Source organism: Lepisosteus oculatus, unplaced genomic scaffold (genome assembly GCF_040954835.1).
Source record: "Lepisosteus oculatus isolate fLepOcu1 unplaced genomic scaffold, fLepOcu1.hap2 HAP2_SCAFFOLD_48, whole genome shotgun sequence".
NCBI lineage: Eukaryota > Metazoa > Chordata > Actinopteri > Semionotiformes > Lepisosteidae > Lepisosteus > Lepisosteus oculatus.
In genome coordinates, this window is record NW_027168020.1 from 1,272,676 (window position 1) to 1,300,651 (window position 27,976).

The window sequence follows — 27,976 nt, forward strand, 5'->3', positions numbered from 1 at the left end:
GGCCAGTTTGTACTGGTCTGTTGGTTCTACCTTAAGGGTCCAGAACCCATTGGCCACATCCACTGTGGTGAAATATTTCGCTGTTGTCACCTTGGATAACTCCTGATCTAGGTAGATCATTGGCCATCGTGACAAAGGAACCTGTTTATTCAGCTGCCGGTAGTCAATGGTCAGACGCCATTTACCATTGGGTTTCAGCACCGGCCACAGTGGGGAGTTATAAGTGGAGTTACACTCCCTTATGATCTGACGCTCTAGTAGAGCATCCAACGTCTGCTTTATGGACTCGTATGCCGTGAGGGGAATGCGATACTGCCTGACATAGGTTGGGCGGGCGCCAGGGGCCGTTGGAATGCGCACTGTGTTCAAATCCGTCACCCCGCAGTCATAGGCGTCCCGTGCAAACACTTCCCGGAAATCCTGGAAATTCTGACGCAGCTGCTGACGCTGGCTTTCCGTTTCCAGGGCATCTGCCTTGCCAACCTGTTCCTGTACCTGCTCTAGGAACCCCGCTTTTGACGGCATGGCGGTATCCCGGGTCGTACTCTCGGCTGAGTGGTCCATCGGAACACCTGCGTGTACTGTGTACACAACCATCTCATCCTTATCGCTAAGGTCCACCCTGCACACCTCCTGGTTGCAGAATCCCTCTATTGGCATAATTGCAATCATCCGCCGGGGGTAGGTGTAGTACACCTGCTCGGTTCCCCCCTCCCTGGCCAAGGGACCAGGGAGCTGCCCCAGTACTGGGATGGCTAGTTCGAAATCATAGAAACCATTGTCAATTACCAGTCCCATGTCAGTGCGAGCAGGGATTTTGACATCTTGTTTTGCTATGTTCTGCACCAACAGGCAGGTGGCTCGGCCATTCCGTTCCAGTCTGGGGGTACAACAGACTGCTAGGTTCAGTCTGATAAACTGAGCTGATGGTTGGAAGAAAACCATCTCAGCGTCCATTCTCTGTCCCTTCTTTAGGACAAGGCGTACTGGAAACCCTGCTGTTGACGCAGGAACGATCAGGTCCGATTCGTTTACTACCTGGCAGGCCTGAGGAATCGTCTGACCTGACCGAATGTTCTCGGGGTCACCGCTTAGAGAGTGGGCATCTGGGTCCACCCGTGTCCACAGCACACTGTTTACTGTGTCCAGCTGGGCGCCCAGTCGAACCAATAGGTACTTCCAATAGGAAGTAGTGAGCAAACTTCCTTTTTCCGATGGAGATGGAAGCTACACAGCTTCCTTTGCTCCAAATGGACCTATGAGATGGGGGTGCCCACCACAGAACCTGTGACTGCGTCACCAGGGTCACTTGACAGCTTGGCGACAGGTCCTCGAACAGACCTTCACTGATTATGGACTTCTCAGAGCTGAGGCTAAGAATTACATCATCAACCTGCACTTCTGCCACCTGGACCCCCTCCCACCACCATGGGGTGGTATTCCTGGACCCCCTGAGGTACCAGGGTGCACAGAAAGGACTCCCATTCATTACCGGACAGGGAGATCCACTCTTCTTCAGGGATGAAAAGGGGGTGTGCTTTACCTGGCGGGTCAAGCAGCTGCTTGGAGCACTGCTCCTGTAGTTGGGAGACCGTGGGAGTGCTGGCCTGGGCAGGACTTCCCTGTAGTTTTGGAAAGCAAGAAGAGACATTTATTCTCGTCCAGAGGAACCAGGAGGAACCTCCAACTCAGCTATAGTGTTCAGTGGGCACTGTGTGATCACAGCATAACCACTGAATCCCCCTTTTTGCTGTGCAACAGGCTTAGGGTTTTTGACCTGAGCCCACAATTTTCCACGCTGGCAGTCCACCAGAGGCTCCAGCCTGTCAAGCAGGTCTTGGCCAATGAGTAGTGGCTCTGTTTTAAACCTAGAGATGTAAACAGGATGCACCACGTTCATTGGCCCGAAGCTAAGTGCCACCCACACTCGGTGTGTGATCCTGGCATGATCCTGGGTATAGCTGGAAATATCTATCTTACACGGTTCTACCTTAAGTCTGATGCCTTTTCCTTTCGCTACTCGTTTGAGCTCGCTGAGTAGATCGGCTGACATCAAACTAATTTCAGCCCCAGTGTCAATCAGTGCTTCTCTATCTAAGACGTTTTCAAGAGAAACCTTGATATAAATACGCCTTGCTTTGCCTTTCTGGCTGAGATTCCCTAAGAATTGTTGGAAGCCTGCCTCTTCTTTGACTTCAGGGGCGGGGTCAGCGCCCAACTCAGAGTCACAGCCTTCTTCCAGGCAGGAACCCTCCCACCCAATCAGATAGACTGAGGGAGGGGCTTGGGACGGATCCCCGCCTCCTCCAGTGAGAAGGGGCGTGGTCCCCCTAAGCTCATTCACACTTCCGGCATTCGGTGCGGAAGGTTTACCCTGTCCTGATCTCTCAGGCAGGGCTTGTTCAAGCCTGGCCAGGCGGGCTGCAGTCGACTCCCTTCGTCCAGTCTTATGATAGACTCTGCCTGAGCCCTTGCCTTCCCCGTAGCGCTCACGGTGGCTCTGACGCTTAGTGCGGTCCTGCCTGCCTATTTTGCGCCGGGGCTTAGCGAGCTCAGGAACCTCAGCTGCCTCGAGCTGAGGCGAGTCGTCAACCCTGCTGGCTTTAGTGGCGAACACGGCCGTTTTAGCAGGTTTTCGCTCTGAGGAAGCAGAGACTTCAGCTCCCCAGGCTTTTTGAGCCAACCTTCTAATGTCAGCCATTTTCATCGCTTTTGCATCAGTGTGCATCACAATCATTTTCCTGACTGAGGGATGCAGATTAGCAATGAATAAACCTTTGAAATTCACATTCTCTTCGCAACCCTCTTCATTCCGCCCTGCAAAATAAGTGCGCCTAAGCCTCTGATAATAGTCACGAGGGGCTTCAGCTTTTTCGTGCTTAATATGGTGCACAGCGGCCACGGCAGCTATGGGATCGATAAAAGCCGAAAATTCTCCGATCATTGCCTGACACAGCTCCTCAAAGCTATTACAGACCTCCGGTCCTTGTCTAGACATCCACGCAGGTCAGTCGTTGCTCCGAGGGGATCTACCAGCAGTCCGGCTGGCTGGTAGAAAGTCTCTATGCACAGAGTGGGACCGCGAGTCCTCACAAGTCACTCTTGTGCCTGGGAAGAAGCTGGTTCGTTCCCGGTCCAGCACTGCTTCTGAATAAGCTATTCAGGTTGTCTATGAGGGTCCAGCTGTAGGGTCCAACTGTCCAACACAAACACAATCTGTAGCGTTTAGCGTGACATAGTCTTGCAGGCATCGTGCTGTCTCACTGCAATACTATACCGCTGGAGGAAACAGTCCATCTGGCCATGAAACTCATTTGAACGTCTAGCTACAGCAACTAACAATATCATGATTTATTCAGGATTTGTGGAATCAGCACGTCCCGGAGACAGCTTCCGAAATCGTGAGCATTCTCTGGTGGTGTCCTGCAGGGCTTTTGCGGGTGTGTGTTGGTGGTATAGTGGTGAGCATAGCTGCCTTCCAAGCAGTTGACCTGGGTTCGATTCCCGGCCAACGCAGTGGCGATTGGTTTTAAATGCTGTCATGAGCCTTGGATTGTGAATAGCAAAGTGAAGCCTTTTGAAAGAGCCAAAGCACTGCAAAACGGAATTGAAGAAGAATCTTAAAGGGGATTCTGAGCGGTGTCTGCATACACGCAGTCCGATACGGGTGCTGAAAGCTTGAGCTACTCTCAATGTCATGCTGCCTTTCCCCGGAGTAAATCTGTTACATTGAAAGAATGCTTCTGGCAGGTTCAAAAAGGGACCCTTGTTAATTGGAGAAATCAATGATTTCGAATGAATTCTGTATGCGTTAAAAGACAGCTATACACAGAAAACATGCAGGACACTGCTCATGATGTCTCAGTGCGTTTTTCCAAGCCATCTGACAAAGCCCGCCCATTGAAAACTGCAGCAGATCGTGTAAAGACGTTCAACTTTGTAACTACTGCACGCACAGGAAGCAGAATAAATTCCTCTTTTCAAACTGTCAAAGGTTTGCTTTGCGAACGCTGCAGGACATCGCACAATCTCTTTTGAACGGGGACAAACCATTTCTTATGGGGCGCAGTAAGTACAGACGTTTAAAAAGCTCCACTCATGCCGACGATGCAGCATGAAGAAGCGCAACCTAACTTTTGACAGACAAAAGCCGGGCGCCGCTACGAGCAATATGAAATCAAACTGACAGCACACGGCGTTTCGCGCTAACTCAAAAGTGATCTCGACAGACGCTGTTCTCTGCATAACGCTGAAAGAGCTAAAGAGCGTTTCTGTTGAGACGTAACAAGCTCGTTTCTTTCTACCATGATGTCACCATGACCAAATCTGTCTTTAAACACCTTGCTCAGTCTCTGACGAGACTATCAAAAATTGCTTTCGCCGATTGTATTGCAAACCGGCGGAAGCGGGGTATTGGGAAAAGTTTTCAACTAGCAATAATCGCGCCTCGGCTAAACCTCACAGGCTACGATACTGCCACTGCGCAAAGCTGACGGTTGCCAGGCAACCGCGGGGATCCTATGGAAATCGTTATCGATCGTCTCATGGCATGTCGTTGCGGTAACGCTTCATATTTGTCGTCTTCTTCTTCTTCTAGCTTGAGGTTTTGAAGAATTTCATGACAGACAAGGGCTCCGTTGGGAACAAAGGGCGTTGTGAGAAAACCGTTGCTTATTTTCAGCAGCAGAAATACAACCCTTTAAATACAAGATGACAGAACAATGACGAAGGGCGTGCCGGGAGGAACTCATGCACTACAGAGGAAAGGGGGCGGGCACGTACAGTTCACATTCAAGCCACAAGTACTCTTCTCGGATGTTACACAAACAAATCCTAACGTCTTGAAAGCATTGCAGCATGTTTGTGTCCCACTTCCCGTGGCTGCAGGACGACTGACACGAACGGACAAACACAATCTGTGGCGTTTAGCGTGACATAGTCTTGCAGGCATCGTGCTGTCTCACTGCAATACTATACCGCTGGAGGAAACAGCCCGGGTTCGATGAGCCTTGGAATGTGACTAGGAAAGTGAAGCCTTTTGAAAGAGGTAAAACACTGCTCAAAGGAACTGAGGGAGAATCTTACAGGGGATTCTGAGCGGTGTCTAAATAAATAAATTCTTCAGTGTCTGCGGATGGCATTTTGCAGCTGGAAACAGATGTCGACGCTTTTTGAACAGAGCACCAAAAAAGCGTCTTTTTTGAAGGTACAGGTATTGAGCATTGGTGGTTCAGTGGAAGAATTCTTGCCTGCCAAGTAAGAGGCTCGGGTTCGATTCCTGGCCAATGCAGTGGCTTTTGCATGCTCACCACTATACCACCAACACACGCCCACAGGATCCCAGCAGGACACCACCAGAGAATGCTCACGATTTCGGAAGCTGTCTCCGGGATGTTCTGATTCCACACATCCTGAATAAATCATGATATTGTTAGTTGCTGTAGCTAGACGTTCAAATGAGTTTCATGGCCAGATGGACTGTTTCCTCCAGTGGTATAGTATTGCAGTGAGACAGCACGATGCCTGCAAGACTATGTCACGCTAAACGCCACAGATTGTGTTTGTCCAAATTTGAACTTTCACAATAGCATGCTAGCAGACAAATGCGCCTCAGAGGACTTAAGGCTGGCTGTTATATGCTGGAATTACCTTTTTTTGACGCTGTTACGAATGCGATGTCAACGAAAACAGAACAAAGCACAAAAAAACCCTCAAGTCCTGCAGTTGGATAGAATGCCGTTACACGTCCAAGCCGTATTTGACTTCATCCTACCATTGCAACACGGGGCGTATATGGAAACGAACACACGCTACGAATTGTCTCTAATCAGTCCCTACAGTTGTAAGGCGCCTGGAAGCATGCACCCCCATCATTAATCTTTGCGCATCTGTGCAAGGTAAACTCTGGAGCAGTCTTTGAAACGGCTCAAAGGAAACACGTGATTGATTCCATGTGCATCTGGGGTTCATATCTTATTTACATTTAATTCAAGCGCCCCACCTTCAGCCCAATCTGCGCCACCAGAACGCCAACGGCTCCTCTGCGCTCCGGGGTGCGGTTGTGACCCCGTAACCTAAAGTGTTGGTGGCAGACAAATGGAGACTAACAGGTGACGTCCTAGGACATGACTACATTGTGACACTCGGTGGGGATGGTGACCATTGCTTGGAAAAGAGTGCGAGGCCCCTTTAGAAAAACATTTTGTTAACAGGCATTCTGCCTCAGCCTAAACACCTATAGCTTGAAAAGCGCATGCTATTAGACAGGCACCTCTGCAAGACCTTAAGAGTCTCTTAAACTAGTGATAGTAAGGTGTTCCCAATGGGCGATGTTCGGCTTTCAAATCATCTCTCCTTGGAAGCGCCGAGATGCAGCTGTTTAAGGCTTAGAAGCACCTGACTGTTTCACTACCTAGCTGATCACTGTCAGTCAGGGAGCTCAGAGGTGAAAAGCCTGTCTGAGAGACAATTCGCCGTCGATCAGTTCAATATGTTCCGTACCAGCTCGGCGCACCTGAGATCATCTTGGTAGCCGTGTAGCTCAGATGATTGAGAGCGTGTGTGTGTGTACCACCGTGATTGGATGCCGGTCCTTCTCAGGTCACAGTAAACCTTCTGCTGCCTAACTTCCCTTATTTTTGGGGATCCCTTTGAAAAAGCAAAGGAAAAAAAAACTGTCTCTTCATCAGCGTGATCAACCTCACCCAGTGTGGCGCAGTGGCCTAATGGCTAAGGCACTGGCACTCTAAGCCAGGGATTGTGGGTTCGAGTCCCATCTGGGGTGCTCCTGTCCCCTTTTGAGAGTACAAATGTCCTTGCAATTTGCGAAGCTACAACCCCACCTTACTCAGTGAGCGGCTCTGCTTTTCTCTCACATACAGTTGGAAGAAAAACTTTTGTAAACAGCCCTTCGGAATGATGTGGATTTCTGCATGAATGGCTCCTAACATGTGATCTTATCTTTATCTAAGTCATAATAATCAATAAAGAGAGTCTGATTTAACAAACAACACACGCCCAACATTTGACATTGCTGTTTTAACAAATGTTTTAAACAATCAAGGTCATTGATGGAAAAAGTACGTGAACCCTTATATTAAGGAGCTAGTGGAACCTCCTTTATTGAAAAAAACCTCAACCCCCACTTTCTGTAGCGGCTGGTCAGACCTGAGCAGCGGTTAGGAGGTATTTTGGCCTATTCCTCTATGCAAAACTGTTTCAGTTCATGTATATTTTTGGGATGTCTTGCGCTGAACGGCCTGCTTCAGATCATGCCACAGCACTTCAATGGGATTGGGGTCAGGACTCTTACTTGGCCATCCCAAAATACGGAATTTCTTCTGTTTCAGCCACTCTGTTGTTGATGTACTCCTTTATTTTTGTCATGCTGCATGACCCAGCGTCTTTCGAGTTTTAGATCACAGGCAGACACCCTGACATTCTGCTGTAGAATTTCCTGATACATCTTGGAATTCATCGGTCCCTCGATGATTGCAAGCCGTACAGCCTCCGCCATGCTTCCCAGGTGGGATGAGGTTTTGGAGTTGGTATGCAGTGTTTTGTTATCTCCAAACATAACGCTGTGCACATTTACCAACAAGTTCAACTTTTGTCACGTCTGTCCACAGAACATTGTTCCAGGAGTTGCTGTGGAACATCCATGTGGTCTTTAGCAAACTTGAGAGGGGCAGTGGTGGTTTTTTTGTTGGGGAGAGCAGTGGTTTCCTCCGTGGTGACCTCGGATGATCACCACTCCTGTTCAGATTTCTTCTTATGGTGGACTCATGAACACAGACGTAAGACAAAGTCAACCACCTGTTCGCTAGATCCCATCCCCACTCAGCTAGTCAAAGATTCCCTCGAAGGACTGGCAGGACCTATAATTAGTATGATGAATGCATCGCTTGCGTCAGGTGTTGTACCTGATCAATTTAAGGTAGCAGTTGTTAGACCGCTCCTTAAGAAGTCAAATTTGGATCCACAAGTTCTTAACAACTACAGGCCTGTCTCAAAGGTCCCATTTCAATCTAAAAGTCTTGAGAGAATAGTTGTTGCCCAACGTCAATCGTATCTGGATTCAAATAATATAATTGAGAAATTTCAGTCTGGTTTCTGAAACTGCATTAACGAGAGTCGTAAATGATATTCTCTTAGCTACTGATGCGGGGAATGCAACAGTGCTTGTGCTTCTAGATCTTAGAGCTGCCTTTGACACGGTTGACCTCTCTGTTTTGTTACACAGGCTTGAGTTTGAGGTTGGCTTATCTGGAACCGTCCTTCAGTGGTTTACTTCACATTTTACTCATCGTTTTCATTATGTTCAAATATCTAATAATTGTACTGCTTCATCAACGTCACCAGTTCAATTTGGGGTACCAGATGGATCAGTGCCGGGACCAATATTGCTCTCTCTCTCTACATGCTGCTGCTAGGTAGGATAATAAGAAAAAATAATATGAACTTTCATTCATATGCTGATGACACTCAAATAAACATTTTGTTTCCACCAAATGACAACTCTTCTATTATCACTTTAGTTAAATGCATTAATGAAGGAAAGACTTGGATGTGTGAAAACTTTTTGTAACTCAACTCTGAGAAAACTGAGGATCTGTTGATCGGAGGCAACAATACTTAAGAATTCCTTAAGAAGAATAGATCTCGGCCCACCATCCCAATGCCTCCATCTCAAAACAGCAACCTCCCACTGCCCTTAGTCTGCAAGGCAGTCCTTTCAAGTGCGATGATGACGCCGGGACCTTCGTTGCCTATTGTACGAGCTGAACTTTTGTGCTCATCAATTCAACGCTCTTTCCATCAACTCATCTTGTCTTTTGACGCTTCGTGTTTTGTGCTCCTTTGACTATCGGCATATCGGGTGACTGCAAACACTGAAGTTCTTGCTTACGGAGTGTGGAACAGTGTTTTCAAGTGATCGCTGTTCTGTCATGTTGACGCCGAGTGAATCTTTCTTTGGCAACATGGGCAGGCTGACAGCAAAAGTAATGGCAAATTTCTTGACTTATTTCTGAATATGAATGTTCTTTAGAAAAGGGATGCGGCGTTGCTTCTCCCCCGTGTAAAGGTCACGCATTCCAGACGTGGTTATGAGCGAACAGTTGCCGCAAGTGTTTGAAAAGAGCAAGCAGCCATGCCCCGTGTGAGGATCAAACTCAGGACCTTCAGATAAAGAGACTGATGCGCTACCAACTACGCCAACGAGGCCAGCTGCAGTGCACAGCCGGAAAGTTTGCCTCATATGGATTTCAGTCGCCCGTTCCCTAATCTTCAGACGCCCTCTGCTGGATGTTGCATTTGCCTTTTGATCTCACCGATACTTTTTTGGTCTGTTTCTGTTGCGAGTCTGTTTTTCAGATCTCACCTAGCACAAGTCTCTCTGGCTGAAGTGGCCTCTCTGCTTCAGCATCGTGCCCTCACTCAGCCATTAAAAACGTCACTCGGACTTCTGACATGCTGACATGAAATGTCAAGAGAGAGTGGCGGAGACGCTTAAGGCAGAGAGAAGATGAAGAGGGGGCGTGGCTGTGAAATGATTGACAGCTGCATGACGCTCTCCATGCAAGGTGTGACCACAGGCTAAAGGACACCTTTCGGCACATCAAGCTCTAAGCACACACCTGGAGGACGTGGGAAACGATCCCGCTACCTCTCGCATGCAAAGCGAGCGCCGTACCATGCAAGCTAACCCCCCTCGCTGGGGCTCATGCCTCGGTGTCGCCTAGTGCCGCTTGTTCCCCTCTTACCGGGTGCAGTTCACTGCCCTTCGTCTGCAAGGCAGTCGTGTAATTGCGGCTTTCTTGACTTATTGATGAAGGTCTGACTGGACGAGCGAATGACGCCTCTCCCCCGTCCTCAAGCTCGCTGACAGGATAAAATAGAAAGTGCTGCTGTGGCTCATTGGTTTAGGGGTATGATTCTCACTTAGGGTGTGGGAGGTCCCGGGTTCAACTCCCGGCTGAGCCCTTGTGTGCTCTTTTTGTCCTCGTGACTGGGAACTGATATCCACATCACCTTGCAGCATCTGCTTATGGCAAATGATGGAATGTGACTAATGACTGAACGAGCCTGGTGAATACTCATCACGTGGCACAATGAGAGCGTGCAGTCAGCTGTCCAAGGCAGCAACCTCATTGCTTGTTCAAAAGAACACGTACTGAAAACTCATCACCACTATGTCGTAAATGAGCACCGCAATCGCTTGTTGTCATGCGTCCTTACTTGGGAAATGCAGAAGCAAAAACTGCCCTCTCTCAGCCACCGAAACGTGTGCGGCTCGCCTTGCACTCTCTGCGCCTCGCATATTTATGGAGCTGTCTGCTCTTCTTTCTGTTGAAGTACGCAAGTTACGGGGCGTACTGCAGACTATGATGTGCTCAATGACAGCTTTCAAGATTTGAAAACTATGAGCTTGATGGCTCAAGTCGAACGAATGTGGTTGTTACGCAATTGATGATCAAACGCACATATTCTAACGATTCGTGAGAGTATGTTCTAAAGATCCTTGGCTCAATCCCGGGTTTCGGCATTTTGTTTCATCGCTCCCTTTGTTCCTCTCTCCAGCGCCCCCTGCCTAAAATGACGCGTCCCTTTCTCAGCCCGAAACGCAAGCGATACACCAGCAGCAAATACTACAGGTTTCCGTAGTGTAGTGGTTATCACGTTCGCCTAACACGCGAAAGGTCCCCGGTTCGAGACCGGGTGGAAACAGCCTCGATTTGCACGCTCCTGTACTTCACAGAGGTATTGAGCGACCGGTCATTTGTTCCCAATGTATTTCCGGTGCCTTCATGCACTCTTGTACCAAACGCACGTTCCTTCTCTACGCGGAGCCGATCATTTGCAATTGGGCTGTGCCGACAGACCAGGACGAGCTCTGTCGGCTCAAAAGCAGCGCAGGACCTGCAAGAACAACAGAAAGATTAGCATCCAGCGGGGGCTTCTTAGTGAGCCCAAGATCTCATCAAGAATCGGCTCCAGCAACAGGGCTGGGCGCATTGTTCCATTCTCCGACCACTCTCGGTGTAAACAAGTCCCTCCTGGTCTCTGCTTGAATTGCACTTTCCTGCGTTTGCTTTGGTGTAACTGGCTTCCCCTGCATGGGCGAATGTGAAGAAGATCCTTAGTAAGTCATTGAAGAAACCCGAGAAGAGGTCGGAGTGGCCTCTGTCGTTCATCAACGATCCAGTCAGGCAGTACTCCTCTGTAAAGCGCCGTTCGTTCACATCGATTGGCTTTTTTTTGCCTTCATTCGTGCAAGTAGTAAAAGCAGACGCCCCTATTCTGCCGTGACCCCGATTCGAACCGGGGTTGTTGCGGCCACAACGCAAAGTACTGACCACTATACGATCACGGCGAGTTACCGATACACACGTGGCAGGGCGGAAAAGGCTGTGCTCTCTTCATGTGACATAATTCGGAAAAGTCCTGACGTTGCATTTCAACTGAGTCCCAGTATACATCGACCCTTCGACACTCTGAGTGACAACTCTCTTGCGTGTTTTCTAATATTTCTGTAGTTTGCTTGCATGATGCCCGGAACAGCAGGGTTGTGCGCTCCTATATGGTCTAGCGGTTAGGATTCCTGGTTTTCACCCAGGCGGCCAGAGCTGACCATCGCTGCAGGAGGTGGGAGGGTTACTCTGGTAGACAGGGCTGACCTTTGGCAATAGGATTTATACTCTCCAAGATGATATTTGCACTTTCTGGAGAGGCGATTTTCTCCACTTCAGTAGCCCGATTTCGTCGATTGCGTGGAGAGGGCTGTAGAATGTGGCGCCGCCTTTCCTGCTCCGTCCATGACAGGCGTGCTGGACTCTGGAGAGAGAACACGGTCCATCAGCGCACACCAATAAAGGCACTGGAAGCCGCTGAATCGCATTGGCGAAGCTCAGCACTGGGCCGCTGGGCACATCTGACCACTGTTTCCGTAGTGTAGTGGTTATCACGTTCGCCTCACACGCGAAAGGTCCCCGGGTGGAAACGGACTTCAGACTTCTTTTGTCGCCACGCACAAAAGGGGATTGGGGATTCGCCTAGCGCTGTTATCGAACAGACCCACTCACCTCTTAGTGTGGCGGGATCTGCACAGTGCATGTCGCAGCGCATCCTGCTTTCACTTCAATGCGCGTCCTGATGTACCCCTGTCTCCCGCGTGACAGGTGGGGACAGGTGACAGGTCCTATACTAATGAGGAAGACATCACTCTCTCCGACCCCCCGGCATCGTGTCCCGACCCACCGTGCTGGAAGCCGACGCGTGCTGTGATTCCTTTACGGAGCAGAAATGACAACCGAGGAGCCGAGAGATCATTTCAGCATTTCGCGTCTGAACAGAAAACACAAACGACCAACTCAGAATGACTTGCCTTTGACGCTTTTCAAAGCGTTCTTTGTGCACGACGACTGCGCCGCCTAGCAGATACAAATGGGTTGTACAACTTTGAACTAGTAAATGGAAGAGGGCTAAGCCTCCTCTCTTTTAGCCCAGGTTCGATCTGTCTCCCAGAATCACCAGGGCGCACACACACACACCCGTGCCGTTGAAGTGCTCTGCTTCATTTCTAAGGGCAACTCAACATTCACTCCTACCCCGAGTGCAGAAAAGACAGCGTCCGCAGCAACAACAGCTCAGGTCTCTGCACAGGAGCTAAGCTGCCCCCATCTCCTCTGCTCTGCGGCTCCTGCAGAGCGGAGTCCTGCCTGGAGCTGTGTTTGCAGGCGGCGGCTCCCTACGCTCTGTCTGTGCGTCGTGAAATTAATTAATAACGTTAATAAATTTATAAAGTTAATTTATAAAGTTAATAAAGTTATAAATTAGAAATTAATAACGATATAATTATATTCATGTACCGCAACACAAGAATAGTACACGCTGTACATTGTCTGTCGATAATGTTTCTGTAGTGCTTTAGTGGGTTAGGTTCCTGACTTCCATGTCACACGGTCTATGATTGAATCCCATGGAACTATGACTTTATTTTTTAACAAACATTTCTTTGAAAAAATGAAACGTTTCCCTTGGTCAGAGATTAAATAAAACCTCACTTTTTTAGGTTTTACTGTGCAGAGTGAGGTTTTACCTCACTTTTTTTGAGCAGAAGGTTTACTGTGACCTGAGAAGGGCCGGCATCCAATCACGGTGGTAAATACACACAAGCTCTCACTCATCTGAGCTACACGGCTACCAAGATGATCTCGGGTGCGCCGAGCTGGTACGGAACATATTGAACTGATCGATGGCGAATTGTCTCTCAGACAGGCTTTTCACCTCTAAGCTCCCTGACTGACAGTGATCAGCTAGGTAGTGAAACAGTCAGCTGCTTCTAAGCCTTAAACAGCTGCATCTCGGCGCTTCCACGGATGAGATGATTTGAAAGCCGAACATCACCCATTGGGAACACCTTACTATCACTAGTTTAAGAGACTCTTAAGGTCTTGCAGAGGTGCCTGTCTAATAGCATGCGCTTTGCAAGCTATAGGTGTTTAGGCTGAGGCAGAATGCCTAACAAAATGTTTTTCTAAAGGTGTGTCCAAGTGGCTGCAAAAGGACAACACTCCCGGGGCACTGTGGCTTAGTTGGTTAAAGCGCCTGTCTAGTAAACAGGAGATCCTGGGTTCGAATCCCAGCGGTGCCTTCTTTGTTCTGTCTTCTTGAACAGTACTGGTCATTATGGACAACCGCCTACGGCTAGACTTAATTAAATGCAAGTATTCATTTCCTGTCTTTAACGCGACTTGTTTTTCTTAAAATGGATGCAACTTGCAAAACATGAAATACAAACCTTGCTAATCAGCGCTAGCGGCTGGCAAAAAAAAAAGAAGTCAGCAATGTTTTTTTCTTTAACCTTAACCCTACTAATGGAGAAGAGTTAAACGACCGAGTCTATGCAGCTTAAACGGTGCGCACGTCGGGTTCTTAGCTGGTAAATCACGCTCACCCCAGTCCTTAATCTTTTAAAGAGGATACAAAATTGAACCTAGTCGCCACATCACATACATCCTGTTCAATGATAAAAAGGTAACATCTATCCTCGCTCCAGACTAAATCTCACGTTGAGGGCATATTTTTTTTCACTTTACCGTGAGTCGGGCTCGGCTGCACAGAGGAGAGAGCAGACCAATGAGGTCACGGGGACAGGGGAGTCACACGCTGGTGGTTTGAATACGCGGAAGATCACTGAGGGATCCACAGTATATGGACCCTCCGTGCGCCATCAGTCCGCACTCCGGACTCTGAATCCTGCCATCCGAGTTAAGATCTCGGCGGAACCTGAGGCACAGTTCCTTCTTAAAACGTAATCTGGTGAGCATTTCTAGAATCGTACTTGTATAGATGCAGCCTTTAATGTGTTGCTAGGTTAAAATTGATGACTTCTTGTATTTCAGTAGGCAACTGCCCTCTTGATTTCGGATTTAATTTCTTTATTACAGGGGCGCTTTTATGATGACAGAGTCATGTTCAGGTACTTTGCTTGATTGAGGAAGCTCATTTCGGACTCTGTGATCTGCTCACCTGGAAAGGTCTGCTGTACTACTACAAGAGAGAAGTAGAGTCTGGAAGAAGGGACAATTTTATGATGCTTTGGAAGGTAATGTTTTTTTTTTCTTTGAAATCGAAATGAATCAGAATAGCAGTGCAAAAGACAAACTCTTTGGTTTGGTTTAAAGAGATATGGTTTTAAAACAGACAACATGTAGAAAACAGGTGTTTCTCACTTTTGGAAAAGAATGGACCGGGGGTAATATTTTACTAGTTGCAGGGCTGAGCTCACTGGGTTACAGTCCTGCAGTGTTACACCAGGTCCAGTGGCGCAATGGATAAGGCGTCTGATTACGAATCAGGAGATTGTAGGTTCGACTCTTACCTGGCTCGGGTCATTTTTAAACACATCGGGCTGCTCCCTAAGTAGTCTGTGCTACTTACTGCATTGTAATCGTACCCAGTAAGAGATTTCCTTCATGTAAATGAACTGCACCTGACAGCTTTAGAAAAACACCTGGGCTCAGTACGGTGCTGAGAGCTCAGCGTTGCTGTTCTAATTAGCACGCACTGCATCGGCTATGAGCCCGAACCTTTCAATTATTCCGATCAGTAAGTCAACACGTAGTCCACATGAACGGTAGAAATATTCTCTTGTCTGTCTCTTGTTTGTATAGAACTGAATGTCCCTGACAATGTACTGTTAGTTTTAATTGAAGAACGGCATTTGTGTTCAAATATACCAGACAAGTTTATGTAACTGCTCATGCGACACTCAGTTGTAATTAGTCAAGAAATAAAGTCGAACAACAGCTGCGGGTTTGATTCTGAACGTATCAGATTGCAGCGCCTTTTACTTCCATTGACAAATGATAGAGATTCGAAGAGAGATCCTTCAGACCAGCAAGCAAACCCACGGCTATTTCGGTTTTCTATCTAGGCAACGTTGGTGTTTGCAATAGCATACATGAAAGCGTGATGCAATTTCTATGGCTACATTTGTTGCACGTCATGCACAGTAAGAGTGTTTCTAACACCAAATAAAAAGTCAACAATTAGCGATCACGCCTTCTCCTCAGTTAACCCACTGAAACCCTTGCTGTTAACAGTTCTTTACTGCGTGCTTTACCAGCACCTACATATCGTGTCGGTTCTTTCAGCTTTATTCATTAGGTTTTCAAAGGCATAAGCAGAGCACCAGAGGTGCGAAGGCAAAGTGTGTGGTTATCTGAAGAATTGATGTCCATGGCAGCAGGTCCAAGCGATTTCGCGTTGTTATAGTACCAGGAAAGGAGAAGCGGCACTTCGCCTCTGCCGCGCAGGCACAAGGCGACATGCGGCAGACGCCGGAGTCGGCAGGTTTCGAACCTGCGCGGGGAGTCCCCAACGCATTTCGATCCCATCGCCTTAAACACTCGAGCACGACAAATGCGAGCTCGCCGCCGCCGCATTCCTCCTATAATCAAACACGGACTGCGAGGTGGCTGCGGATACCTTTTTAAAGTTGCTCTCCGTTAAAAAAAAAAAACCTTTCACAAGATACGTGCCGGCAGACAGACACACCTCAGAGGGTTTAAGGCTGGCTTCACGTTCAAATGATAAAGTCCCCCCGTCCGGATGTCAAAATGCAACTTTGGCAGACAGAACAAACATCAACAAACCACAAATGTGGACAAGGATTTTACAAGCTGCACCACACTGCACTTTCAAAAGCATTTACGTTCGTGTTAGACGCAGGACTTGCCTTTGATTTGCGCGCTTACGAACGTCATGGAAAACGAAACAAAACTAAAGCCCTCAGCTCCTGCACGTGATTATAATGGCGTTACGTGTCGAAGCAGTAATTTACGTCATCCTACCACTGCAACACGGGGAATAGAGAGAAATGAGCACACGCTACGAATCGTCTCAATCACTCCCTAGAGTCGTAAGGCGCATTGAAGGGTGCACCCCCATCATTAATCGTTGCGCCTCTGTGAAAGGAAAGCTCTTGGGCAGTCTTTGAAACAGCTCGGATGAAACACTTGATTGCTTCCATGTGCATCTGGAGCCCACCCAGTGGGCAAAAGACGTATAATATACGTCTATTAAACGCATACCTTATACGTCTAAATGTGGTCTACAATTCGTCTAGAATGAAATTCTAATATACGTCTAAAGTTATACGTCAATTATACGTCTATGTTTAGACGTTCATTATACATAAATGGTTGGAGTTCTATTATACGGATAAATTTAGAGGACTATTATACATATATGGTTGGAGTTCCGGATAACTTTAGAGGTCTATTATACGGATAACTTTAGAGGACTATTATACGTATATGGTTAGAGGTCTATTATACGTATAACTTTAGAGGTCTATTATACGTATATGGTTAGAGGTCTATTATACGTATAACTTTAGAGGTCTATTATACGTATATGGGTAGAGGTCTATTATACATCAAAGATAGATTTTATAGGTGTAGAAACAAGTAAACCAAGCCAATGATTAGATTTAGAAATGTATTCTGAAAATACACATTCACACCTGAAACATATGTATTTCAAATTATACATTGTATACAATCAATCAACAATCAACATATGGGCAATAATCATAAAAAAAACACAACTAGTCTTAAACTTCAGCTACAAATTCTGGTAACATGGCAATATACAGTATAGTAATGACAAACACAAAACTAATTACATTAACACACTAACTCAAAACCACATTTTGATTCAAATATACATTTTAAAATGTACAACTTCTATATTTCCAAGAAAAAAAAATATTACAATGGAAGTTAAGATGATTTTTTTCCACTATTTGCAAACCCTGTCTAATTGTCCTAACAGTTAGAACCAAAAACCTATTATTTTCAGTGTCCAGATCTCCTGGCCCCCTGTCTTTCATATGCATTCTTCAAGTAACACATTGCATGCTCCTTTATTTCTTTTTCTGTTGATGTAGGGTGGGACTTCAGCACCGCAGCTAGGAGAAAATTATATAATATTACTTCCCAAATAAATGATGATTAATATCTTCTTTAGTATAATCTAAAAAGTGAACGGTTTACTAAGCTCAAAACTGAAATAAATGTATAAAATTTGGCTTGCATCATAGCAGTTGAGCAATAAAGTCTGTCCTAATTAAAGAGTACCCAAAGTTTGAAAGTACAACATAGAATAAGAATAGAGAAACGGCAAAACGATTTTGTGTCATCTTCCCCATTCACACTATTTTATGTGCCATTTTTTGCTTATTCACGTACTATTTTAATCAAAATAATATTAAGAAAGATCTGTATGTATTCAGATAGTATTATTATTGTTCATACTTACTCGTCAAAAGAGGATTGCTGAGATATTTGCGGATATACTTCTACGTTTGAAAAACGTGTCCAAAATTGTGACCAACGAATACTAGCAATGCATTGTGGTATATAACCGGAAAATATGTTGGGTTCGATATTTTCTCAACGTATGCGTTTATTAATGTTGTCGATATTATGGTTGAAATATAACATTGATAATACATCGCGGCTATGTGCCCCCTGCTATGAGCTGATGTGCAATTTTAACGCATGTAGTTAGTAAGGATCGGTCACTGTTGTATGGTATTATATATAATGACATTATGGAATAGGATGGGGACAGGCCTGGCATCACGGGGGGAGGGGGGAATGTTGCCCCTTCAGTTTTGGGCAAAAAGATTTACCTAACTTAATTTGCGCCCTAAAAAAATAGTTGTACTTTGTCAATGGTCAGACAACACTAAATGACAGGAACAGTCACTCAGTCTGTTTGATGGGCAGGAGGGCTATCCGTCCAGGAACTGCACATATCAGTGTCGTTATTGAGTGTCAACATTACGATCCTGTTTGCTCAGGTGGACCGATTCCTTGCAGTAGTTTATCATTATACTTAAAATCGTTATATAACTAGGACTAGTTATAGCAGTCTGTGCTTTCTGTTGGTTTTACAACATTTTTTCTTAACGATTCAGAACGTCCATGTAGCTGCAAAAATGAACGCTTATGGTACTTTTCGCTCCAGGCAATACTCTCCAGTGAGAGTGACGAAAAATGTGAAACTGAACTTCATCGCAAATACCAGATTGCTAGTCGATATCTTCTATCATAAAGCACTAATTAATGGCATAGCTGCGAGATTTCATTTGGGTAGCTGCACCGTACAGCTCCGTTTCAACCGAAATATCACCCCCGCTCAGAATTTCAGACGCCCCCCTACAGATTTTTCCCCGGGCACCGCGCACTGATGGGGGACGGGGTTTCCAGGAAATGGTATCAACTTTTCTCAAGAAAATAAAAATAGAAACTCTATAGGCACTCAAACATTTTACTGTTTTTTTTCAGGCAGGTGGCAAGACCCCTCCGCAAAACCCTTGTATGCCAAGCTGTGGGCATTGATTCGTCGAATATACGTATATTCACGGCGAAAATACGGCTATACGTATATATACGTCGCCTCGACGTATAATCAACGTCGAATTGCAACCGTAAAATCGACGACATTAATAAACGCATATATAACGTCGAAAACACATCTAACACTAGGAGTATACGGCACTCTGCACAGTGTACGAAGTAAATTATTTTCGCAGTAATTAATTTACACGTGTATAATAAATATAGTAAATATAATTAATTACTGCGAAAATAATTTACTTCGTACACTGTGCAGAGTGCTGTATACTCCTAGTGTTAGATGTGTTTTCGACGTTATATATGCGTTTATTAATGTTTATTTCACAGTGTCGTGCACCTTTTCATTGCTCTCGCTCTCAGAGCCTCCGCACGGCACACGACTCGACATCAGGAAGCACATTGAAGTGAAAGCAGGGAGCGCTGCAACATGCACTGTGCAGATCCCGCCACACTAAGAGGTATATAAGCGTCAAAGGCAAGTCATTCCGAGTTGGTCGTTTGTGTTTTCCGTTCAGACGCGAAATGCTGAAATGATCTCTCGGCTCCTCGGTTGTCATTTCTGCTCCGTAAAGGAATCACAGCACGCGTCGCCTTCCAGCACGCTGGGTCGGGACACGATGCCGGGGGTCGGAGCGTGTGATGTCTTCCTCGTTAGTATAGTGGCAAGTATCCCCGCCTGTCACGCGGGAGACCGGGGTTCGATTCCCCGACGGGGAGTAGCTTTTCTTTTACCTCCTTAGAGAAAGGACTGCCTTTCACTTCTCTGTTTTCTAACACAGCGTCGTGCACCTTTTCATTGCTCTCGCTTTCAGAGCCTCCGCACGGCACACGACTCGACATCAGGAAGCACATTGAAGTGAAAGCAGGGAGCGCTGCGACATGCACTGTGCAGATCCCGCCACACTAAGAGGTGAGTGGGTCTGTTCGATGCACAAAGAACGCTTTGATAAGCGTCAAAGGCAAATCATTCCGAGTTGGTCGTTTGTGTTTTCCGTTCAGACGCGAAATGCTGAAATGATCTCTCGGCTCCTCGGTTGTCATTTCTGCTCCGTAAAGGAATCACAGCACGAGTCGGCTTCCAGCACGGTGGGTCGGGACACGATGCCGGGGGTCGGAGAGAGTGATGTCTTCCTCGTTAGTATAGGACCTGTCACGTGGACCTGTCACCTGTCCCCACCTGTCACGCGGGAGACCGGGGTACATCAGGACGCGCATTGAAGTGAAAGCAGGATGCGCTGCGACATGCACTGTGCAGATCCCGCCACACTAAGAGGTGAGTGGGTCTGTTCGATCACAGCGCTAGGCGAATCCCCAATCCCCTTTTGTGCGTGGCGACAGAAGAAGTCTGGTCTGTTTCCGCCCGGTTTCGATCCGGGGACCTTTCGCGTGTGAGGCGAACGTGATAACCACTACACTACGGAAACTGTGGTCAGATGTGCCCAGCGGCCCAGTGCTGAGCTTCGCCAATGCGATTCAGCTGCTTCCAGTGCCTTTATTGGGGTGCGCTGATGGACCGTGCTCTCTCTCCAGAGACCAGCACGCCTGTCATGGACGGAGCAGGAAAGACGGCGCCACATTCTACAGCCCTCTCCACGCAATCGACGAAATCGGGCTACTGAAGTGGAGAAAATCGCCTCTCCAGAAAGTGCAAATATCATCTTGGAGAGTATAAATCCTATTGCCGAAGGTCAGCCCTGTCTACCAGAGTGACCCTCCCACCTCCTGCAGCGATGGTCAGCTCGTCTCACACGCGAGAAGTTTCGGCTGGAAACAAGCGCCCCCTCTTCTCGCACGTTTTGCACGTTGAGTAGTTTTAATGCGGCTCCTTCGTACACAGTGCTGATCTTTTGGAAAGCAGGAGGCAAAATTGACACGTTCCCATACCGGGAGTCGAACCCGGGCCGCCTGGGTGAAAACCAGGAATCCTAACCGCTAGACCATATGGGAGTGCACAACCCTGCTGTTCCGGGCATCATGCAAGCAAACTACATAAATATGAGAAAACACGCAAGAGAGTTGTCACTCAGAGTGTCGAAGGGTCGATGTATACTGGGGCTCAGTTGAAATGCAACGTCAGGACTTTCCCGAATTATGTCACACGAAGAGAGCACAGCCTTTTCCGCCCTGCCACGTGTGTATCGGTAACTCGCCGTGATCGTATAGTGGTCAGTACTTTGCGTTGTGGCCGCAACAACCCCGGTTCGAATCCGGGTCACGGCAGAATAGGGGAGTCTGCTTTTACTACTTGCACGAATGAAGGCAAAAAAAAGCCAATTGATGTGAACGAACGGCGCTTTACAGAGGAGTACTGCCTGACTGGATCGTTGATGAACGACAGAGACCACTCCGACCTCTTCTCGGGTTTCTTCAATGACTTACTAAGGATCTTCTTCACATTCGCCCATGCAGGGGAAGCCAGTTACACCAAAGCAAACGTAGGAAAGTGCAATTCAAGCAGAGACCAGGAGGGACTTGTTTACACCAAGAGTGGTCGGAGAATGGAACAATGCGCCCAGCCCTGTTGCTGGAGCCGATTCTTGATGAGATCTTGGGCTCACTAAGAAGCCCCCGCTGGATGCTAATCTTTCTGTTGTTCTTGCAGGTCCTGCGCTGCTATTGAGCCGACAGAGCTCGTCCTGATCTGTCGGCACAGCCCAATTGCAAATGATCGGCTCCGCATACAGAAGGAACGTGCGTTTGGTACAAGAGTGCATGAAGGCACCGGAAATACATTGGGAACAAATGACCGGTCGCTCAATACCTCTGTGAAGTACAGGAGCGTGCAAAACGAGGCTGTTTCCACCCGGTCTCGAACCGGGGACCTTTCACGTGTTAGGCGAACGTGATAGCCGCTACACCACGGAAACCTGCAGGGACTGTTGCTGCTTGCGTTTCGGGCTGAGAAAGGGACGCGTCACTTTAGGCAGGGGGCGCTGGAGAGAGGAACAAAGGGCGCGATGAAACAAAACACCGAAACCCGGGATCTTTAGATCTTCAGTCTAACGCTCTCCCAGCTGAGCTATTTCGGCGGTGCACAGAGCCCACAGCCACCTGCTTCAGCCTTCCTGTGTTGCGGCATGAGCGCACCAAGAGTAGCGGGAGAGTGTTGCAGGAACGTCACTCAGAACGAAAGCCACCCAGGTGCGCCCTCTGAGCTCTGTCCAGCGCATCTTCCTCGCATGGACTCCTGCCTGCGACGGGCAGGAAACAATTAGCAAGAACAGAACAACACCCCATGGGTGTCTCATGACCACACCTTAGGTTGTGACACGTGCAGGTGTGAGGGGTTGCCGGGCTACTTTGGAGCAGAGCTTGGGCGGAGGGAGGGCGGGAAAGCAGACAAAGAGGTGACACCTCAAGGTCTGCACGATCACAGCTCTCCGCCGCCTCAGGCTTCCGCTCGATAAGCTGCTGGACACACCCGCCCCTCCTCACACAGACCGTGGAAAAGCCCCCGAGTCGGAGGGCTCTCTCTTCCTCCCAGGAGCTCTTGGACACAACGCACAGACAGGTAGCGGGGAGCCGCCGCCTGCAAACACGGCTCCAGGCAGGACTCCACTCCGTAGGAGCCGCAGAGCAGAGGAGATGGGGGCAGCTTAGCTCCTGTGCAGAGACCTGAGCTGCTGTTGCTGCAGACGCTGTCTTTTCTGCACTCGGGGTAGGAGTGAATGTTGAGTTGCCCTCAGAAATGAAGCAGAGTACTTCAACGGCACGGGTGTGTGTGTGTGCGTGCGCCCTGGTGATTCTGGGAGACAGATCGAACCTGGGCTAAAAGAGAGGAGGCTTAGCCCTCTTCCATTTGCTACTTCAAAGTTGTACAACCCATTTGTATCTGCTAGGCGGCGCAGTTTATCGTGGACAAAGAACGCTTTGAAAAGCGTCCAAAGCAAGTCATTCCGAGTTGGTCGTTTGTGTTTTCCGTTCAGACGCGAAATGCTGAAATGATCTCTCGGCTCCTCGGTTGTCATTTCTGCTCCGTAAAGGAATCACAGCACGCGTCGCCTTCCAGCACGCTGGGTCGGGACACGATGCCGGGGGTCGGAGCGTGTGATGTCTTCCTCGTTAGTATAGTGGCAAGTATCCCCGCCTGTCACGTGGGAGACCGGGGTTCGATTCCCCGACGGGGAGTAGCTTTTCTTTTACCTCCTTAGAGAAAGGACTGCCTTTCACTTCTCTGTTTTCTAACACAGCGTCGTGAACCTTTTCATTGCTCTCGCTTTCAGAGCCTCCGCACGGCACACGACTCGACATCAGGAAGCACATTGAAGTGAAAGCAGGGAGCGCTGCGACATGCACTGTGCAGATCCCGCCACACTAAGAGGTGAGTGGGTCTGTTCGATGCACAAAGAACGCTTTGATAAGCGTCAAAGGCAAATCATTCCGAGTTGGTCGTTTGTGTTTTCCGTTCAGACGCGAAATGCTGAAATGATCTCTCGGCTGCTCGGTTGTCATTTCTGCTCCGTAAAGGAATCACAGCACGAGTCGGCTTCCAGCACGGTGGGTCGGGACACGATGCCGGGGGTCGGAGAGAGCGATGTCTTCCTCGTTAGTATAGGACCTGTCACGTGGACCTGTCACCTGTCCCCACCTGTCATGCGGGAGACCGGGGTACATCAGGACGCGCATTGAAGTGAAAGCAGGATGCGCTGCGACATGCACTGTGCAGATCCCGCCACACTAAGAGGTGAGTGGGTCTGTTCGATCACAGCACTAGGCGAATCCCCAATCCCCTTTTGTGCGTGGCGACAGAAGAAGTCTGGTCTGTTTCCGCCCGGTTTCGATCCGGGGATCTTTCGCGTGTGAGGCGAACGTGATAACCACTACACTACGGAAACTGTGGTCAGATGTGCCCAGCGGCCCAGCGCTGAGCTTCGCCAATGCGATTCAGCTGCTTCCAGTGCCTTTATTGGGGTGCGCTGATGGACCGTGCTCTCTCTCCAGAGACCAGCACGCCTGTCATGGACGGAGCAGGAAAGACGGCGCCACATTCTACAGCCCTCTCCACGCAATCGACGAAATCGGGCTACTGAAGTGGAGAAAATCGCCTCTCCAGAAAGTGCAAATATCATCTTGGAGAGTATAAATCCTATTGCCGAAGGTCAGCCCTGTCTACCAGAGTGACCCTCCCACCTCCTGCAGCGATGGTCAGCTCGTCTCACACGCGAGAAGTTTCGGCTGGAAACAAGCGCCCCCTCTTCTCGCACGTTTTGCACGTTGAGTAGTTTTAATGTGGCTCCTTCGTACACAGTGCTGATCTTTTGGAAAGCAGGAGGCAAAATTGACACGTTCCCATACCGGGAGTCGAACCCGGGCCGCCTGGGTGAAAACCAGGAATCCTAACCGCTAGACCATATGGGAGTGCACAACCCTGCTGTTCCGGGCATCATGCAAGCAAACTACATAAATATGAGAAAACACGCAAGAGAGTTGTCACTCAGAGTGCCGAAGGGTCGATGTATACTGGGGCTCAGTTGAAATGCAACGTCAGGACTTTCCCGAATTATGTCACACGAAGAGAGCACAGCCTTTTCCGCCCTGCCACGTGTGTATCGGTAACTCGCCGTGATCGTATAGTGGTCAGTACTTTGCGTTGTGGCCACAACAACCCTGGTTCAAATCCGGGTCACGGCAGAATAGGGGCGTCTGCTTTTACTACTTGCATGAATGAAGGCAAAAAAAAGCCAATCGATGTGAACGAACAGCGCTTTACAGAGGAGTACTGCCTGACTGGATCGTTGATGAACGACAGAGGCCACTCCGACCTCTTCTCGGGTTTCTTCAATGACTTACTAAGGATCTTCTTCACATTCGCCCATGCATGGGAAGCCAGTTACACCAAAGCAAACGCAGGAAAGTGCATTTCATGCAGAGACCAGGAGGGACCTGTTTACACCAAGAGTGGTCGGAGTATGGAACAATGCGCCAAGCCCTGTTTCTGGAGTCGATTCTTGATTAGATCTTGGGCTCACTAAGAGGCCCCCGCTGGGTACTAATCTTTCTGTTGTTCTCGCAGGTGTTGCGCTGCTTTTGAGCCGACAGAGCTCGTCTTGGTCTGTAGGGATAGCCCAATTGCAAATGATCGGCTCCAGGTACAGAAAAAACGTGCGTTTGGAACAAGAGTGCATGAAGGCACCGGAAATACATTGGGAACAAATGACTGGTGGTTCAAGACCTCTGTGAAGTGCAGGAGCGTGCAAGAAGAGGCTGTTTGCACCCAGTCTCGAACCGGGGACCTTTCGCGTGTTAGGCGAACGTGATAGCCGCTACACTACAGAAACCTGTAGGGACTGCTGCTGGTGTCTCGCTTGCGTTTCGGGCTGAGAAAGGGACGCGTCACTTTAGGCAGAGGGCGCTGGAGATAGGAACAAAGGGCGCGATGAAACAAAATGCCGAAACCCGGGATCGAGCCAGGGACCTTTAGAACATACTCTCACGAATCGTTAGAATACGTGCGTTTGATCATCAATTGCGTAACAACCACATTCGTTCGACTTGAGCCATCAAGCTCATAGTTTTCAAATCTTGAAAGCTGTCATTGAGCACATCATAGTCTGCAGTACGCCCCGTAACTTGCGTACTTCAACAGAAAGAAGAGCAGACAGCTCCATAAATATGCGAGGCGCAGAGAGTGCAAGGCGAGCCGCACACGTTTCGGTGACTGAGAGAGGGCAGTTTTTGCTTCTGCATTTCCCAAGTAAGGACGCATGACAACAAGCGATCGCGGTGCTCATTTACGACATAGTGGTGATGAGTTTTCAGTACGTGTTCTTTTGAACGAGCAATGAGGTTGCTGCCTTGGACAGCTGACTGCACGCTCTCATTGTGCCACGTGATGAGTATTCACCAGGCTCGTTCAGTCATTAGTCACATTCCATCGTTTGCCATAAGCAGATGCTGCAAGGTGATGTGGATATCAGTTCCCAGTCTTGTGGACGAGGACAAAAAGAACACACAAGGGCTCATCCGCAAGTTGAACCCAGGACCTCCCACACCCTAAGTGAGAATCATACCCCTAAACCAATGAGCCACGGAAGCACTTTCCATTTTATTCTGTCAGCGAGCTTGAGGACGGGGGAGAGGCGTCATTCGCTCGTCCAGTCAGACCTTCATCAATAAGTCAAGAAAGCCGCAATTACACGACTGCCTTGCAGATGAAGGGCAGTGAACTGCACCCGGTAAGAGGGGAACAAGCGGCACTAGGCGACACCGAGGCATGAGCCCCAGCGAGGGGGGTTAGCTTGCATGGTACAGCGGTCGCTTTGCATGCGAGAGGTAGCGGGATCATTTCCCACGTCCTCCAGGTGTGTGCTTAGAGCTTGATGTGCCGAAAGGTGTCCTTTAGCCTGTGGTCACACCTTGCATGGAGAGCGTCATGCAGCTGTCAATCATTTCGCAGCCACGCCCCCTCTTCATCTTCTCTCTGCCTTAAGCGTCTCCGCCACTCTCTCTTGACATTTCATGTCAGCATGTCAGAAGTCCGAGTGACGTTTTTAATGGCTGAGTGAGGGCACGATGCTGAAGCAGAGAGGCCACTTCAGCCAGAGAGACTTGTGCTAGGTGAGATCTGAAAAACAGACTCGCAACAGAAACAGACCAAAAAAGTATCGGTGAGATCAAAAGGCAAATGCAACATCCAGCAGAGGGCGTCTAAAGATTAGGGAACGGGCGACTGAAATCCATGAGGCAAACTTTCCGGCTGTGTACTGCAGCTGGCCTCGTTGGCGTAGTTGGTAGCGCGTCAGTCTCATCATCTGAAGGTCCTGAGTTTGATCCTCACACGGGGCAGGGCTGCTTCCTCTCTTGCTCTTTTCAAACACTTGCGGCAACTGTTCGCTCATAACCACGTCTGGAATGCGTGACCTTTACACGGGGGAGAAGCAACGCCGCATCCCTTTTCTAAAGAACATTCACATTCAGAAATAAGTCAAGAAATTTGCCATTACTTTCGCTCGCGCTGCTGTCAGCCTGCCCATGTTGCCAAAGAAAGATTCACTCGGCGTCAACATGACAGAACAGCGATCACTTGAAAACACTATTCCACACTCCGTAAGCAAGAACTTCAGTGTTTGCAGTCACCCGATATGCCGATAGTCAAAGGAGCACAAAACACGAAGCGTCAAAAGACAAGATGAGTTGATGGAAAGAGCGTTGAATTGATGAGCACAAAAGTTCAGCTCGTACAATAGGCAACGAAGGTCCCGGCGTCATCATCGCACTTGAAAGGACTGCCTTGCAGACTAAGGGCAGTGGGAGGTTGCTGTTTTGAGATGGAGGCATTGGGATGGTGGGCCGAGATCTATTCTTCTTAAGGAATTCTTCATCGTGAAAGATCGGTCCACAGGTCATCCAAAGAACTTACAAATTTTTTGGACTCAGGGAATCACGTGCTTCCAGAAGGGAGTGAAGTGCTCAAACACATGACATGCCCCCTTGATCTCACATGCACAATTCTGCTGCAACATGCACAGCTACCGTCCACACCAGGCAGTGGGGCTTCAGCAGAATTTGCTACGCCACCTGCAATTACATATCCAGCTGCACACATATACATGGCCCCTCTGTCCTTTTCAGGATCTCAAAAAAAAGCATAGCGTGGTTTTCCTGCAACCTGATTGACCGCATCTCCCTCAGAATGTGCCCCGTTGCATTCATTGGTGAAGCAGGACGGAGGCTAACGGGCATGCCAGAACAGTTAGGCTCAGCGATCTCTCCAAAATATTGTGGTTGTAGTGGAAGAAATATGGTTTAAATTGTACCTTGGTATTTCAAACTCTCTCTAGAATGTTATCCATTTCTATTTTATTTTGACAGGAACTGGCTAATGACACTAGATGAAAAGAGAAGAAAGAAAACACAACGTTTCGGCCGTGGAGCCTTCTTCAGGTGTGAGGGCTCCACGGCTGAAATGTTGTGTTTTCTTTCTTCTCTTTTAAGCATGGAATAGACCTATTACTTGTTCCTTTGCAGCCTACGCATGCTGACACAGCTCCCCACCTGAACTGCTAATGATGCCTGGTAGTTTGTGGTACTTGGGTATTGTC

General features: G+C 48.2%; 13 non-coding genes across 13 annotated transcripts; 7 read left to right on the forward strand and 6 right to left on the reverse strand.

Annotated features, from left to right (window-relative positions):
- The first annotated feature begins 3,444 nt into the window (after nt 1–3,444).
- Nucleotides 3,445–3,516, forward strand: trnag-ucc (transfer RNA glycine (anticodon UCC)). The gene has a single exon. It is a non-coding gene; the product is annotated as a tRNA-Gly (tRNA).
- An 833-nt stretch (nt 3,517–4,349) lies between these two features.
- On the reverse strand, nt 4,350–4,491 carry LOC138230187 (U4 spliceosomal RNA). Its single transcript, XR_011186223.1, has one exon. It is a non-coding gene; the product is annotated as a U4 spliceosomal RNA (small nuclear RNA).
- A 6,164-nt stretch (nt 4,492–10,655) lies between these two features.
- On the forward strand, nt 10,656–10,728 carry trnav-aac (transfer RNA valine (anticodon AAC)). The gene has a single exon. It is a non-coding gene; the product is annotated as a tRNA-Val (tRNA).
- A 2,852-nt stretch (nt 10,729–13,580) lies between these two features.
- trnat-agu (transfer RNA threonine (anticodon AGU)) lies at nt 13,581–13,654 on the forward strand. The gene has a single exon. It is a non-coding gene; the product is annotated as a tRNA-Thr (tRNA).
- Nucleotides 13,655–19,580: 5,926 nt separating this feature from the next.
- trnad-guc (transfer RNA aspartic acid (anticodon GUC)) lies at nt 19,581–19,652 on the forward strand. The gene has a single exon. It is a non-coding gene; the product is annotated as a tRNA-Asp (tRNA).
- Nucleotides 19,653–20,286: 634 nt separating this feature from the next.
- On the reverse strand, nt 20,287–20,359 carry trnav-cac (transfer RNA valine (anticodon CAC)). Its single transcript has one exon. It is a non-coding gene; the product is annotated as a tRNA-Val (tRNA).
- A 451-nt stretch (nt 20,360–20,810) lies between these two features.
- On the reverse strand, nt 20,811–20,882 carry trnae-uuc (transfer RNA glutamic acid (anticodon UUC)). Its single transcript has one exon. It is a non-coding gene; the product is annotated as a tRNA-Glu (tRNA).
- A 201-nt stretch (nt 20,883–21,083) lies between these two features.
- Nucleotides 21,084–21,155, forward strand: trnah-gug (transfer RNA histidin (anticodon GUG)). The gene has a single exon. It is a non-coding gene; the product is annotated as a tRNA-His (tRNA).
- Nucleotides 21,156–21,729: 574 nt separating this feature from the next.
- trnav-aac (transfer RNA valine (anticodon AAC)) lies at nt 21,730–21,802 on the reverse strand. The gene has a single exon. It is a non-coding gene; the product is annotated as a tRNA-Val (tRNA).
- A 1,189-nt stretch (nt 21,803–22,991) lies between these two features.
- trnad-guc (transfer RNA aspartic acid (anticodon GUC)) lies at nt 22,992–23,063 on the forward strand. Its single transcript has one exon. It is a non-coding gene; the product is annotated as a tRNA-Asp (tRNA).
- A 634-nt stretch (nt 23,064–23,697) lies between these two features.
- trnav-cac (transfer RNA valine (anticodon CAC)) lies at nt 23,698–23,770 on the reverse strand. The gene has a single exon. It is a non-coding gene; the product is annotated as a tRNA-Val (tRNA).
- Nucleotides 23,771–24,221: 451 nt separating this feature from the next.
- On the reverse strand, nt 24,222–24,293 carry trnae-uuc (transfer RNA glutamic acid (anticodon UUC)). Its single transcript has one exon. It is a non-coding gene; the product is annotated as a tRNA-Glu (tRNA).
- A 2,354-nt stretch (nt 24,294–26,647) lies between these two features.
- On the forward strand, nt 26,648–26,720 carry trnam-cau (transfer RNA methionine (anticodon CAU)). The gene has a single exon. It is a non-coding gene; the product is annotated as a tRNA-Met (tRNA).
- Nucleotides 26,721–27,976: the final 1,256 nt, after the last annotated feature.